Source organism: Megalobrama amblycephala, linkage group LG13, assembly GCF_018812025.1.
Source record: "Megalobrama amblycephala isolate DHTTF-2021 linkage group LG13, ASM1881202v1, whole genome shotgun sequence".
NCBI classification, from domain to species: domain Eukaryota; kingdom Metazoa; phylum Chordata; class Actinopteri; order Cypriniformes; family Xenocyprididae; genus Megalobrama; species Megalobrama amblycephala.
This window is the reverse complement of record NC_063056.1, coordinates 31,322,807-31,337,893: the sequence shown is the minus strand read 5'-3', so window position 1 is coordinate 31,337,893 and position 15,087 is coordinate 31,322,807.

Genomic DNA, 15,087 nt, shown 5'->3' with positions numbered 1-15,087 from the left:
TGTATATACTTATATATATACTAATATATATATATATATATATACTTGTCACACAATTTTTGAAACCTGACACTCAAACAGCAGAATCACACTCAAATCTGCAAAACCATACACTATTTCTTGGCCTTTGACTCAGTTTTCAATTTCATAAAACACCTTTTTTTTTTTTTTTGTAAAACACAACACACAATTTTCTATGTAACACAAAAATCTACCAGGAAGTATCTTGATTTCCTTTTTCAAACACAACCATTGTTTCTAAACATTGTTGATGTATTTCTTTTCTGTAATACTGTATTCACAACCGCAAATGCTTACAGTAAAAAATAAATTGTTTGGTTTCAAACTTTCGTGTTTACAGTGAATTTTTCAACATCTCTCTGCCAATTACTTTCAATCTTTTACAGAAATGTACATGGGCTCATGAAAGAAGAGCTCTATAGGTTTTGAATAACTGTGTGTAAATGATATATCCAAAAATAGAATATTATGGTAAAGGTGTTTGCAACATAAGACAAATGTTTCAAAACAGTGCTTCATTTTGCAAGAGAGGCGAGGTAATTTCCATTTTGTGTGTGCAATTATTGGATTTGTGTGTAAAGTTTTGAAAAAAAAAAAAAAAAAGAGGCAAAGTTTTAAAAATGTGTGTAAGCAGTTGAAAAAAAAAAAAAACTGTAATCTGTCTGTGAAACCAGGCCATCAAAAACTTGAGCAACACTAGCATTTAAAAGAAGACCACCAAATGCCTGCGTATTCAAAACATAATGTGTTCATGTTTGTATAACCCTCACCATATATAACTTCCTGCTGTCCTACCATGATATATCTTACACTTATGGTCTAGTATGAGTTATCGTAAGAGTAAGAGGTAATTTTTGCAACTGCGACAATGATAACAATGATATAGATAATAAAGATCAACCAGATGAAGAGGCCAACACCAACACTGACATGGTTAAGGATGCGAGCCATTCTGGAGTTTCTGCTTGCTATTGGTTGGTGTCCAAACATGTTAGCATCTCGAGTCTGTGAAAGTAAATTACAATAATATTAAAATTTTTTTGTAAAGAACTTTTCTTAAATGACGTTTAAAATAAAATCAAAGATCAGACTTTACATGTCAGAATATAAATAAACAATAATAATACACAAAAAGCAACTCTTAACAGTGTACAACTAGAAAGAAAATGAGAAATAAAAAATAACATTATTTGATTTATAGTGGCTGTAACAAAATCACAAAACATCGTTCTTAAACATCAGTCATTGAATGTGCATTATCCATCAGCCCAACAGGAATTTGGCTATTAAGGGTTGTTTGAAAAATGTGTGCTCTGGAATTTGATATATTCCTCCTATAGGGGATTCATCAGATCTTAACCAAACTCAGTCAGAATCCAAGACAGTGAGGATTCTAAACTGCCAGTGGATTTTTGATATCTTGAATAGTTTGGCTATGGCGACATGACAAAACGTAGCTTCAGCAAGAAATATTTTAATTCAACATAGAATTTATATACTGACTCAGCATTACACTGTAAAAAATGATCGTGATTTTAACGGTAAAAGACTGTAAAAATGCTACGGTGAAAAACAGTAATTGGTTTACAGAAAGTTTCTGTACTCTATACGGTAAATAACTGTAATAGATCTAATGGTACATTTAATGTAATTTTACAGAAAAATACTGTTAAATTTACAGTTTTTGGAAGTGAAAAATATCAAGTCATTGTATAATTTACAGTGTAAAAATATAAATTGACATTCCCACTTTCCCTGCGTGACACTTCACATTTGATGTATTTTCATTGAAATAACTTTCTTAGTTTTTCTAATCCATTATGCACATTAGGGTTTTGTGTTACATATATTGTTGTTAAATTAATGTTTATAGCATTTAAAAAATTCCATGCCTGTTACCTTCATGGTGTTTAGTGTTTGTGTGAATGACACTGTGTGCAGCTTCACACAACTTCATCAAAATAATTTGAATATGACACATTTACTGCAGCCATTAAGATTAAAATAATATGAAAAGAAATACCAGTTTACAATCTCAATCACCATAATGATTTTTTGCACAGCTAAAATGACTGGAGACCAACATTGAAAGCCTTGAACATTCAAAATTAAAATGGCTCTTATAAGGTGAATAGGCAAGTGCAGTAGTGTGATAGCTAGAGACATTTTTGTATTTAAACTTCTGTAATGCATTATGTATTATTTTGTTGTTTTTTACTTGAGAGAGAAAGGTCCTATTACAAACTGACAGCAATTCACAAAGTGTTTTTTGTTTCAATACCCACCACACCCTTTCTTTAAAAACAAAAGTTATGTGAAGCCATAAAACTGTAACATTAAGATGCACAAAATGCCTGTATGCTACCAACCTCTCATATTCATTTTCTGAGTAAACTAAATTTTGAGTGAGCAAACATCTTCAGATCTATGTAACCCAACTATGACAGACTTTTTAAATGTTGAAATGTGGTTGAAATAATATCTGTTGTTGTTCCAACGTTAAAACAGCATGCTATAAATAGATGTAAAATGGTTAACATAATAATAAAAAATACAAAGATGAAATTTTAAACAGAGGTTCAAAGAACATCACATCAATGTTGATTTGAATGGCAAACTCAAAATGAGATTTGAATTTAACCTTGATCCATGATGTTACATGGTCATTAAAAATGCAGGCTGTAAACAATAAAGACTTTCTGAAGATTTAAGAAGTTCTTTAGATATTTAAACACTTAAATCTGAACAATGGTAAATATTCTAGGTCAACTATGCACTGTAAAAAAAAAAAAAAAAAAAATCCGTAGTTTTTACAAAATAATTTTGGCAGCTGTGGTCGCCAGAAAAAAATTGTAAAACATACAGAAAAACTGTAAACTTATTTACACAACAAACTGTAAAACTTACAGTATAAATCTGTAATTTACAAACAAGAAAATTTGAATGTAAACCAGTAAATTCAACAATGCACACTAATACTTAAATCTGTTTTGTACCTTTAACATTTACTGACAATCACCATAATAATACAGGTGGTAAAAGAGAAAGCCACAGATCAGAATCAGAGCTTATCGCAAGTAGCTTTTCCACGAGCTGAAGTAATATAAAGAAGGTGCACATTCACGCAAACGCAAAACACCATCATGGTAACCCACAACACTTACATAATGCAATAAACATTCATTAAACAACAGAAGATGTAACATAAAACCCTAATGTACATAACTGACAACAAAAATTATTAAGAAACATGATTTTTTAAACAAAATACTTTCAAATGTTGAGTGTCACACAGTGAATTGTGGGAATATCACTTTACAGTTTTTTACTGTAAATTATACATTGATTTTTGTCTTTTTTACTTCTAGAAATTGTAAAATTTACAGCATTTTACTGTGAAAATTAATTAATATGTCTGGTAAGAGCTTTTACAGTTTTTCCCTGTATATAGTACAGGAACGTACTGTTAACCTATTTACAATTTTTTTTTCCATAGGGTTTTTACAATATTTTACCGTTTTACAGTGTGGCCTCATTACTTTGACTGTCTCTACTCTACTTTCAGTTCCACTTTGATTCCTTTGTATTTAGTTTGAAAACTAGACCTATCATTTGTAAATATACTAAGCGAGGTGAGACAAGTGTATGAACCAAAACTTACTGTGATGGAGTAAACAAGAGCAGCCGATCCCAGAGGTAAGCAGCAGCACAGCATGGTAAAGATGGAATAGCACAGGTGATCTGGCAGTGGATTATCCAGTGGAGTGAAGGACACATTAACTGGAGGCTGCACAGTGACCACAGTCTGCTCTGGATATGACCCTTGGATGCATTGGCCAGGTGCTGCCGGAGCTCCATACTGCTGGGCAGGTTGACCTGAAGTGTTGGGATAGATCTCAGATGGAGGGAATCCATGACTGGAGTACTGTGGAGGGACCTGCTGCAGTGGAAGTAAAGACTGCCCTCCTTCAGTTGGATAATTTTTGTGATCCATGTTTCTTGCGGGGTTTTTTTCCCCCCTGCACACCTGAAGTAATAAGAAAGATCTGTACGTCTGTCTCCTGTGTGTAGCAGCACCTGTTTATCAAGGTCTTCTTTTGGTGACTGGTAGTTTGGTTGGGTTGTGCTGTAAGGGGAGGAGTGCTGATGCTGTTACTTCACTGTCTTATTCAGTTTTGTATTATATTAAGTTTTGAACATAAGTTTAACAGTTTGAAAAGTGTAAACAAGTGCAAATTGGCCTGTAGGTATATGAGAAAATAATTAATGTAATTTGTAGACACTGAATGTATTTGTCATTGAAATATAGTTTTTAAATGTATTTTGTGCCAAAGCAATGACAAATTATCCCACATAAACTGCTGTTGTGCTCACCGTGTGAAGAATTTTGAAAGAGTGACCTATATTCAGAAATGAATAGGCTACATACAAAAAAAAATGAATACAATAAAAAAAGAAAAAAAGAAGAAGAGGAAGAGTATTTTTCTCATACCTCCTGTCAGCATCCCATATCTGTACCCACAATGTTATGTTATGTTGATCACTGATTTACAGTTTTTCTCAGTCGCTTTGGTGCATTTCTCACATCACTATTTACATTTGCACAACAGTTAATGCAGTTCTCAAAACAATTAGTACAAACTGCAAAACCTAGTTGATAAGCTGCAAAAGCGTGTCACTTGCTCAAAATGGATAGGTCATTCCTCAAAAGCAAGTATTCATGTCAATGAAAGTGTCAGTGTCATCAAGATGAAAAGTCCTGACACCATTGTTTATGAACAAGATAGTCAAATGGCTTTGTCATGTTTTCATTATGAAAGTTTACTCTGTCAATGTTTTCCAATGCAAAAAAGTCAGATCTTGGTAACACTACCTGAAAATGCTCAAGACAGCACTATATACTATTTGCACAGACATTTGAAAAATACAGTAAAGTTACACATTACTGTATTTAGTGAGGTAACTGAGTACAAGACACTGAATATGTATGTTTCACATTTTTACTGCATATGCTCTTTGCAATTCTAATTTGTTCATAGCATTGCGCAAAAGAAAAAATGCACCCTTATTTGCAACAAACATAAACTCACTTTGGGTAGAGCTGTGCACAACTGTAAACAATATTGCAGTACATATGGCAAATCTTTACTGTAACACTACTGTACACTACAATACACTAAATGTGTGATGCAGTAAAGCTGTACGTCTAAATGTAAAATGTACAGTGACAAGTTCTTGTCCCACTGCAAGCTTCATGTATGACACGATGACAGTAGTGCATTTATACACACCTGTTCTCCCAACGAAATGTTTGAATAATTGAATTTACAGTGGTTCTCCCAACATTTGGCTGCACCCTTCGACCAGCCTCAGCCATTGTGAGGCCGTGATTGACAACATGATCCACAATTGTAGCCCTGATTTCATCAGGGATCTGCCTATTGGCCTCTTCTTCCTCTTCCCCTGTTTTGTCCCCTTCCCCTTCTTCCCCGCACCCTTACCCCTCTTCCACGAGGCTGACCTTCCATTTCTGTGTCACAGTATTGTAGAAATGGTACACACTATGTCCTGCTTGGTTCGTATATGCTTGTAAAATGGGGGTTTATGGGATTCACCTCTGACAGTGATTGTAGAGAAGTGGCTTATCATTGGTTGCAACTAATGCTTCACACACCCCTTCTCATCAGTGAAAGTTGAGATTCACTTGAGAGAAATTGTTCAATTTAGGAGACATTTTCAGGAAAAAAAGATTTTTAAAAAATGTGTAAAATTTGCTTGACAGATTTTGACAACTAGTAGTTTTTGTATGTAATGACTCAAGCAATGAAATGAGGACTATTAGTTTTATATGGAATGACTATTCAGCATTCACAAGTATTGTTAATTTTGACTGACATGACATAAGCAAATGATAATGTTATAAAACAGCAGAGAGTTGTATGAAAGCAATTGATGCATGTACAAAAGCATTTGCAATTTGTTCGAAGGAATGAGAAACTACTACTATGATGTGCACAAATGACTAAATGTTGTGGAGGTTGAACTAACTGTTGTGCAAATGTAAATAGTGATGTGAGAAATGCACCAAAGCGACTGAGAAAAACTGTAAAAATAAAAATGTTTGCATTGGTTTTGCACGTTCACTTTTGCTTTTTACAATAGTTTTATTACTGGGAGTGCAAACAGCCTTTGTAGTGATTTTGGTCATTGTGCTTCTGATGAAATTCACTTCTCAAGAGCTGGTGTTAACTGTCAGACAAATAACTTCCTGCACAAATGTGGTAAAAACTTGGGTTATACTCTTGAAACATTTCCACTGTGGTCTGTGCTATTGCAGCGAGTTTCTGTATTTGATTGCGTTGTGCATGAAGATGTTTTCTTAATTTGCTGGTGTGTTTTCTATTTACTTGCATTTTCTTCAGTTGCAGTGTGTTGAGCACAGACAGACAGACAGACAGACAGATCTAAGAATTGCACACACAAAATGCAAAATGCCTCACATCTCTTGAAAAAATGAAGCACTGCATTCAAAATATCACAAACACATGTCAAAAGCAAACATTTGTATTATGTTGCAAACACCTTTTCCATAATATTCTATTTTTGGATATATCATATACACACAGTTATTCAAAACCTAGAGCTCTTCTTTCATGAGCTCTTATTTACATTTCTGTACAAGATTGAAAGTAATTGGCAGAAAGATGTTGAAAAATTTACAGTAAACACAAAAGCAAGTTTGAAACCAAACTATTAATTTTTTTACTGTAAGCATTTGCAGTTGTGAATACAGTATTACACAGTGTTAAAGAAAAGAAATATATTAACCATGTGTAGTCATACAGAAACCATGGTAGTGTTTGAAAAAAGAAATCAAGATAATTCCTGTTCCTGTGTTTTGAAAGTGTGAGTCAAGGCTGAGAAATAGTGTATGGTTTTACAGATTTGGTGTGTGGTTCTGCTGTTTGAGTGTCAGGTTTCAGAAACTGTGTGACAAGTAAGGATTGTGTGTGTAAGCAGTTGAAAAAAAAAAAAACTATTGTAAACAGACACACTTTTTGGCATGCAAGTTTAATCTTAAGAGATCAACCCCATAGGAAACAGGAACAAGTGGGTGTTTTTTTTTTTTTTTTTTAAACATCCTCAAACAGTCCTCCACTGATATCAATGACAGAATTATTACAGTTTTTTCCAACTGCTTACACACCAAATATGCAAAACCATACACTAATTCTTGGCCTTTGACTCATTTTTCAATTTCATAAAACACTTTTTGCAAAACACAGCACACAATTCTCTATGTAACACACAAAAATCTAACAGGAAGTATCTTGATTTCATTTTTCAAACACAACCAATCAAAATGCCACACTAATTCATCAGTGCCTCACACTAACTCCTCACATGCACAAACACTTATTGCTTTACTTAACACCAACCAATCATGGATTTAGAATAGGCCTATAAATAGGCCAAAGGTCAAGTTATAGGTTTTGAACAACTTTTCTGTTGTCTACTTGCTTTCATATTCATCATTTCTAAACCCTACTGAGGATTTTTTCTCCACATGGTGCTGGAAAGTGCATGAACCTTAAAGGGTCATGAAACCCTGTTTTAGCCTGGTTGTTCACACCTCAAAGCTGAAAAACTGGTGAAAATGGGCATGTAAAGCTTTGGAAAAGAGGGAGTGTATTCATATTATATATGAGAATATATATTAATATTAATATATGAGCATGGAGAAAAATTACAACAAACTCCCAAACACATGGGAGGCATGCGGAAGAATATTTAAAAGGGCTAATAATACTTTCATTATGTTTATGAGCACTACAGCCTTCATAATAAACATGTAGTTTAACACAGAATTCGATTTAAATCAGTCTTTTGTCTAACAGAATAATCGTGTCATGGCGTTCAGATACACCACTGTATCCAGTTTGCACATATGTTTTATTTGAAGATGACTTGATGAAATGAAACGTGTTCATTACAGTATTTCACAATTGCTAAAACACATTTCTTGAAACCATCACTCATTTTCTCAAAACATTAAACACAAATCCAATCTTCAAACTAATTTCACAAAACCTCTGACTCTTATGGCAAAATCAAACAAAGCTCTCAGATCATACACACATTAAACAATATTTAAACACTACAGATCATTCATTAGACACATTTAAAAAAAAAAAAAAAAAAAAAAAAAAAAAAAAAAAAGGAAAACAACATCCAGAACATGAGGTTACAGAAAAAAAAAAGTATATTGTAACACAGTAAACACATTTTGCCATTACATAAAATGTATAGAAATCACAAGTAATGTGAATTTAAAGTATACTGTATGTACTGCAAGTACAGTATTATATTCAATATTATATAGTATTGAATGTCTGTATATACAGTACTTACATATTGCAAACATACAGCAGTCTAAATGCAAATGACTAAAAGGTCAAAAAAAGCTCTAAATGAAAAGCATGATACAGTACACACAAAAAAAAGTTCAGAGTCAGTGAGAGATTCATTCTGCTTCAGCATCACGTCTTCATGTTGGGTAGTAACCGTGGAATACTTTGATAGTAACCGTGGAAACAGGCATTGACAGTTGCGTGATGTCTAGTGGCACACGGTTTCATCCAACACTATGGAACATGGCAAGCAAACTGGAATAAGAATTGGAGCGAGGATCAACATCAGCATGGTGTTTACGAAATGCAACAGCTTTGCGACTAACTCAACTTAACAGATACCGCTCTAGCACATTAATGGACAGGTGAGCAAAAGTACACGAACGAATTAATGTTATGTAGCTCAACACCATAGATGGCTCAATCATGCTGTTGATCTTGCTTACGGTCAACAGACTAATAGATAGCGGTTTACAACTTTAACACTCAAATGCAGTTGAATATGGTAACGTTAGACCAATACAGCGATGCGTTACCTCAGTTTAATTCATAAAATAAACTTACCTGTATGAGTAGTATTTAAGATCTTGCAAGTACTTCAGTAGAATGAATTGACTCATTCCTATTCCTGGAAGTGCAGGCTGGGACTCACGTGTGGAACTGAAATCAGTCTCTCGTTGGCAATCGCGCCCGCGATTCCACGCCGAGATTGTGCCTTTAGCACAGGTAGCCTAAATTAAATTCATTTAATACAGTATAGACTATGCAGTGTCATTTTATGTTAATCGTTTCCTGGATCTGAATTCTTACCTGAAATATGTAAAACGCCATTTATTTCATTTAAATCACCCTAAATGTTCTAGAATTAGGCTACTTTCCGAAAAGGGTTATTCAAATAATCTGTTAAATTTGTCATATTATCACAATATATGACGTTAGTCGCAGAAAGATAAGGCAATATCTGTGGAATGAAATCGACTGTCCCTTTTTTGCACAAAGAAAATCTGGTGCACGTGCATGAAGCTGAGCACATGGACATCTATGGAGACTTTAACTGCAGAAATGTAACACGTACCGGTAGGCTTTTTTTTTTTTTTTTTCCCAGAATAAACACGTTTATAAGCAGTGTGCAGACGACATATAGCCTTATTACCACGCAGGACATAAATCATGTTTCTGCCTCTAACATTACAAGGGAAGTCACTCGACACTATGCGCCATGCCCAAGCTACAAAGTGTGTCGTTCTTTCTGCTGTTGAGTCCAACTCCGCTTTCAAGCGGATCATTCCGACATGCTATGAATGTAACAATGCGAACGAGTACCGTTCCGTCTCAAATAAATGCGTGCGACTGCACTGTACGGCTGTGCTGATGTATGTAAAGAGCAAAAAAGTATGATTATACACCCAACGACATCAAAATGCATAAAACGATGAAAATACTTATCACTGAGATGAGGTGGCTGTTGTAGTGATGACGAGAGAATATTGAAGATTGCTTTGATGATAGCTAGGCCCTTTGATGATACTGCTGAAACGAAATTCTAAAATAGAATCCGCGGGTGGACCTGCACACTTAAATTTAGAGACGGCGAATACGATCACTCTCATAGCGCGACCGCTTCAATAACCGTTCAAAATGATAGGCTAACATGAACTTAAATGACTGCAGCATTGTATCCCATCTAAAATAAACATTTTCACATTGTAGTACATCGGACTACCGCTAACATTGTCTGTGTGAATATTTAGATAATCACAATAGGCCTGTACACGCATCGTGAGGAACGCCGGTGTTACGAGATTTTCGGTCTCTGAGATTTTCGGTTTCAGAAGGCGGAGCATACATGAATATTAATGAGTTTCGCAGACATGCGCGATTGCACGTGCAACTGAGAATATTAGTTCACATTGTATCTCAAGACATTAGTGGATTATCCCATAAATGTAACTATACTATTCGCATGCATAAACTACAGTTGTTTACTTCTAGGTAACAGTTTATAATGTTCTCATTAGTATGCACGATTTGTGCAGTCGTCTGTAACAATGATATACTTCGTGTAACAACCTTCATCTTTCGTCTACAATGAGTTCAGCTAGTTGTGCTCTTCCTTCGAGATGTTTTAAAACTCGGTGTTTTATTAGTTATCATTAAGTACATCACTGCCTGTAACAACTGAAATAAACCTGTATAAATGTTTTTGAGGACTTATAGGCTATATTCTGGTATTGTTCTTAAATTCTTGTTCATTTTGCTATGTAGGAATATTGCTCTTCAAAAGGATTAATAAAATTATTTATGTTTAAGCTCACCAAGGTTGCATTTATTTGATCAAAAATGGGCAAAACAGTAATATTGCGATTTGGTTTTTTTTATTTTAATATATTTTAAATGACTGTTTATTCCTGTTACTCCAGTCTTCAGTGTCACATGATCCTTAAGAAATCATTCTAATATGATGATGAGATGCTCAAGAAACATTCTTAGCTACTATTATCAGTGCTGGAAACAGGAAACCATGATACAGTGCATGTTGATTCAGCAAGTTTGAAGAACAGTATTGAAATCTTTTGTAACATTAGAAATGTCTTTTTTCACTTTAAAAAAAAATAAAATAATCTATTTAATTAATCCTTGCTGAATAAACTTCATTCTTGTGAAATTCACTTCTTAAACAACAAAAAAACCTACAATGATTCCAGACATTCAAATAGTATTTTAATGCAAATGCATTTGTGCAAATTATTTGGGGGCCACTGTCTGTAAAAATATAACATTTTGTTGTTATAAAACTAGTTTTAATTAAATAAAAGTCATTCAAAGAGAGGTAAAAATGTCAATCTTTGACTAAAAATGCAATTTTTTTGATCTGAGAATAGCTTTCTTATGTGTCATATTTCCATATATTAAGGGAATGTTACAGTAGCTAAAGTTTGTTGTTGGCAAGTCCATGGCCCATCTTTTTGTACAAAAACAAAATGTCATTAAATGTCTCACATAATAGCATATGTTCACTCCATCACACATTATACAAAGCATCTATTAAATCAAAGGCAAATCAAGGCCATATTCCCATCTTTATTCCAGGATTTGTGATACATGTTTTGACATGGTTTATTTATGTTTTCTTTCAAAATTTCATGAGGCCAAATGTGCCCCTAATTAAAACCTCATGAAGAACATGCATGTTTATGAACATTAATGACCAGTGAATTCAGGTTGACTGGGACACTTTTTGCCATTGATATGACATGGGGAAAAGTTTCCAGATTAACCATATGCCAAATAATGAATGTTTGTGTATCAAAATAAATTGTCCATTTATATCACTGATCATCATTTTATATCCAGGTACACAAGTCACACATGGTCAAAACAATGCATGGCAGAGAACAACAAAAGGTTGCAAAAATATTTATTAGGCCACTGATTTTGGACATTATTTCTTTTATTTCGAGAGGGATGACCCCATTTTAAATCATCATAAGGTGAGGTAACAGAAGAACATAGCAATACATCATTGAAATGGCATATTTTTTTAACAATATGTTATTTATTTATTTTCCCATTTATTTGTTATATGAAATCAGTATAATCTACTTCAACTCATTCAGGTGTTCTGGGATGCTTTGTTTTATTGTGCAATTGAAAAATTAAACCTTGTGGTGTCAGTGTATCTTTCTTTTATATTTATAAACGGAAACCATGAAAAGACAATATAGTTTCAGCAATATTTTCAGAATTTGTCACCAACCGGAAAACCAGAGAATGTTAGTCTGAACACAAAAGCTAACTCATGTATAATCACACCAGTAGTCTGTAGGTTACAAAACATATTATGTCCACACACAGACACATTTATATGGGATCAGCTGTTACATCGCAAGGTACAAAGGAAGAGCACAACTAGCTGAATTTATAGACGATAGCTGAAGGTGTTCTGCTGTTACACGAAGTATCTGTTATTCAGTTACAGACGACTGCACAAATCGTGCATACTAATGAAAACATTATAAACAGTTACCTAGAAGTAAACAACTGTAGTTTAGGCATGAGTCAGCCGCGACGCTGAGAATATAGTTACCTTTATGGGATAATCCACTAATGTCTTGAGATGCAATGTAAACTAAAATTATCAGTCGCGCATGTCTGGGAAACTCATTAATATTCATGTAGGCTATGCTCCGCCTTCGGAAACTGTAAATCTCAGAAACAGAAATTTAAATCTCGCAACACCGGCGATGGTATCTGCGAACACAATAGTGGGTGGAAACAGAACTTATATACTCAGGTGACGTGTAATGATTGGTTAGATAATGAGCAATGACGTGCATTAGAGTCTTGCGGGTAGAACTTCCGCTAAACGCTCCCATTTCTGAAGAAAACAGTGATGTCATCATCTTGGCTAGCTTAGTTCAGTTCTCCTCCTATAATGTCAGTACTGTCAGATCAATAATATTGTTGAATATTATTGAATATTGTTGAGGACATTTTCCACATCACAGGCAATGTCGTCTCTTGCCAGGCAAAGGGAAAAACCTGTGCCGGATCCAGCCTTGACAGCCTTCTCTCCACACCCCTTGCTCTTTCTCCTCATCATCCTCTTACACATACTCTTCCTCCTCTACTTTTCAGATTTTTCCATCTATTGTTGGTATCATCATTCAGCACCTGTGTCACCTGTGCACTCTGAACTGACCTATATTTTATACAGTTGATTTGATCACATCATTAGAAATAATTGAATAATTTTGATTCATTGTGTTTAAAGGATGACAACTGTGTTGTAGTTGTGTTTAACTTTTGCCACATGTATTTACCATTTTGCAACACAGTGCAAAATGTGTTTTAGTGAGTAAGAATGTGTTTAGAGTTTTGCAAAAAGAGTGGATGAGATTTGCAAACAGTGTCTTAACTACCTGAACTTGTTTAAGGTTTTGCCTACAAAGTGACTGATTCGACAAATGGGTTTAGGCCACTGAGCACTGGGTTTAGAGAATGGGGTTTAGTGTTTTATCAATTGTGAAATACTGTAATTTGCTGGTGTTTTTTTATTTGCATGTGTTTTCTTCAGTTGCAGCATGTTTAGCTGATAAACAGATAGATAAATAGACATCCAAAATGAAAAAGTATAATGAAATGAAAGAAAATGCTCTCTAATGCTCACCATTTGGCTGCATTTATTTAATCAGAAATACAGTAAAACAGTAATATTGTGAAATATTATTACCATGTAAAAGAACAATTTTTATTTGAATATATTTTATAATGTAATTTATTCCTGATCAAAGCTGAATTTTCAGCATCATTACTCCAGTCTTCAGTGTCACATGATCCTTCAGAAATCATTCTTATATGCTGATTTGCTGCTCAGGTATTCTTCATATTATTATTATCAATGTTGAAAACAGCTGTGCTGCTTAACATGTTTGCATAAAAGACTTTCGTTCAAAATCATTAAAACACTTTAATGTTTCCAGACTTTTGACAGGTATGTTAATTAAATACAACAATGGAATTCATAATTAAATATTTTTTTCTAAATATATAGTGTCTTTCAACAATGTGGAGCTTGATTTTTGTGGATCTTTGTACCTTGTTTCCATAGTTACCCTCATTTGTTTCCATGACTACTATTTACCTACACCTGTGTGGAGTGACATGAACTTTGGCACTGTTCCCATCATGAAAAGCATATGAATAAAAAGCAAATTTACTGAAGTAAACTTTTTTCTTTTATACAAAATATATATTTTACAAAATAATTTGGACACTAAAATTGCTAGAGAAATCAAAGCCATGTCTAACAAAGTTGTGTTCAAAAGTTGATATGACAAAAATTGAGTCTGCTAAAAGGATTTAAAGCACCGTTTCCAGGGTAAGGCAATGTCCGATTTCAATTTCGATGTTTTCACTGGATGAATTTTGAGTGTTTAAGCTTTCAAATGATAAACTTGCCAAGTGTCCCACTACTGGAACATTGACAGTTAGGCTATGACCAAAACTATATTTGAAATATTTAATTTGTGTGTTCTCACAACACAGTGTGTGCCATCAGTCTATCAGTGTTGTCATGATGTCATTTTTCTGCATGCATGAATATTTACCTCTTAGATTAATACTGACTCATTCCCTATAGATGCTCACTGTGAATTCTGCTTTGTTCAGTTGTCTTTATGGTTATATTTAAGGACACCTTCTGGTTTAAAATCTCTGACAATTATGGAAATCTGTTATCCAGCATGGATGATAATAAAGATAATGATGAAGCCTAAGACTAGCATGGTTAAAAGTACTATTCTGCAGTTTGTCTATGCTGTCTCTGGAGATGTTGGAGATGAAAGTTTTGAGGTTACAATAGTCTCTACATGGCTCATGCAAAAACACATGTCTGGAACATCATATCTCTAACCTCAAACCGCAATCTGCAGTCTGCAAGAGATGTAAAAGGATGAGTGCTGTTAAATGTTGAATTGGTATTAAAGTGATAATACGACTCACCAACAAATTGTCCACACACTATCAAGAAGAATAATTTCAATTTTTTCCTTGATTTACAAGATTAAAACTAAAAACTAAGCAACTAAAACAGTTAAATTTAATCATTTAAATAATTTAAATGATCTCATTAATATTCCTAATTTATCAATAA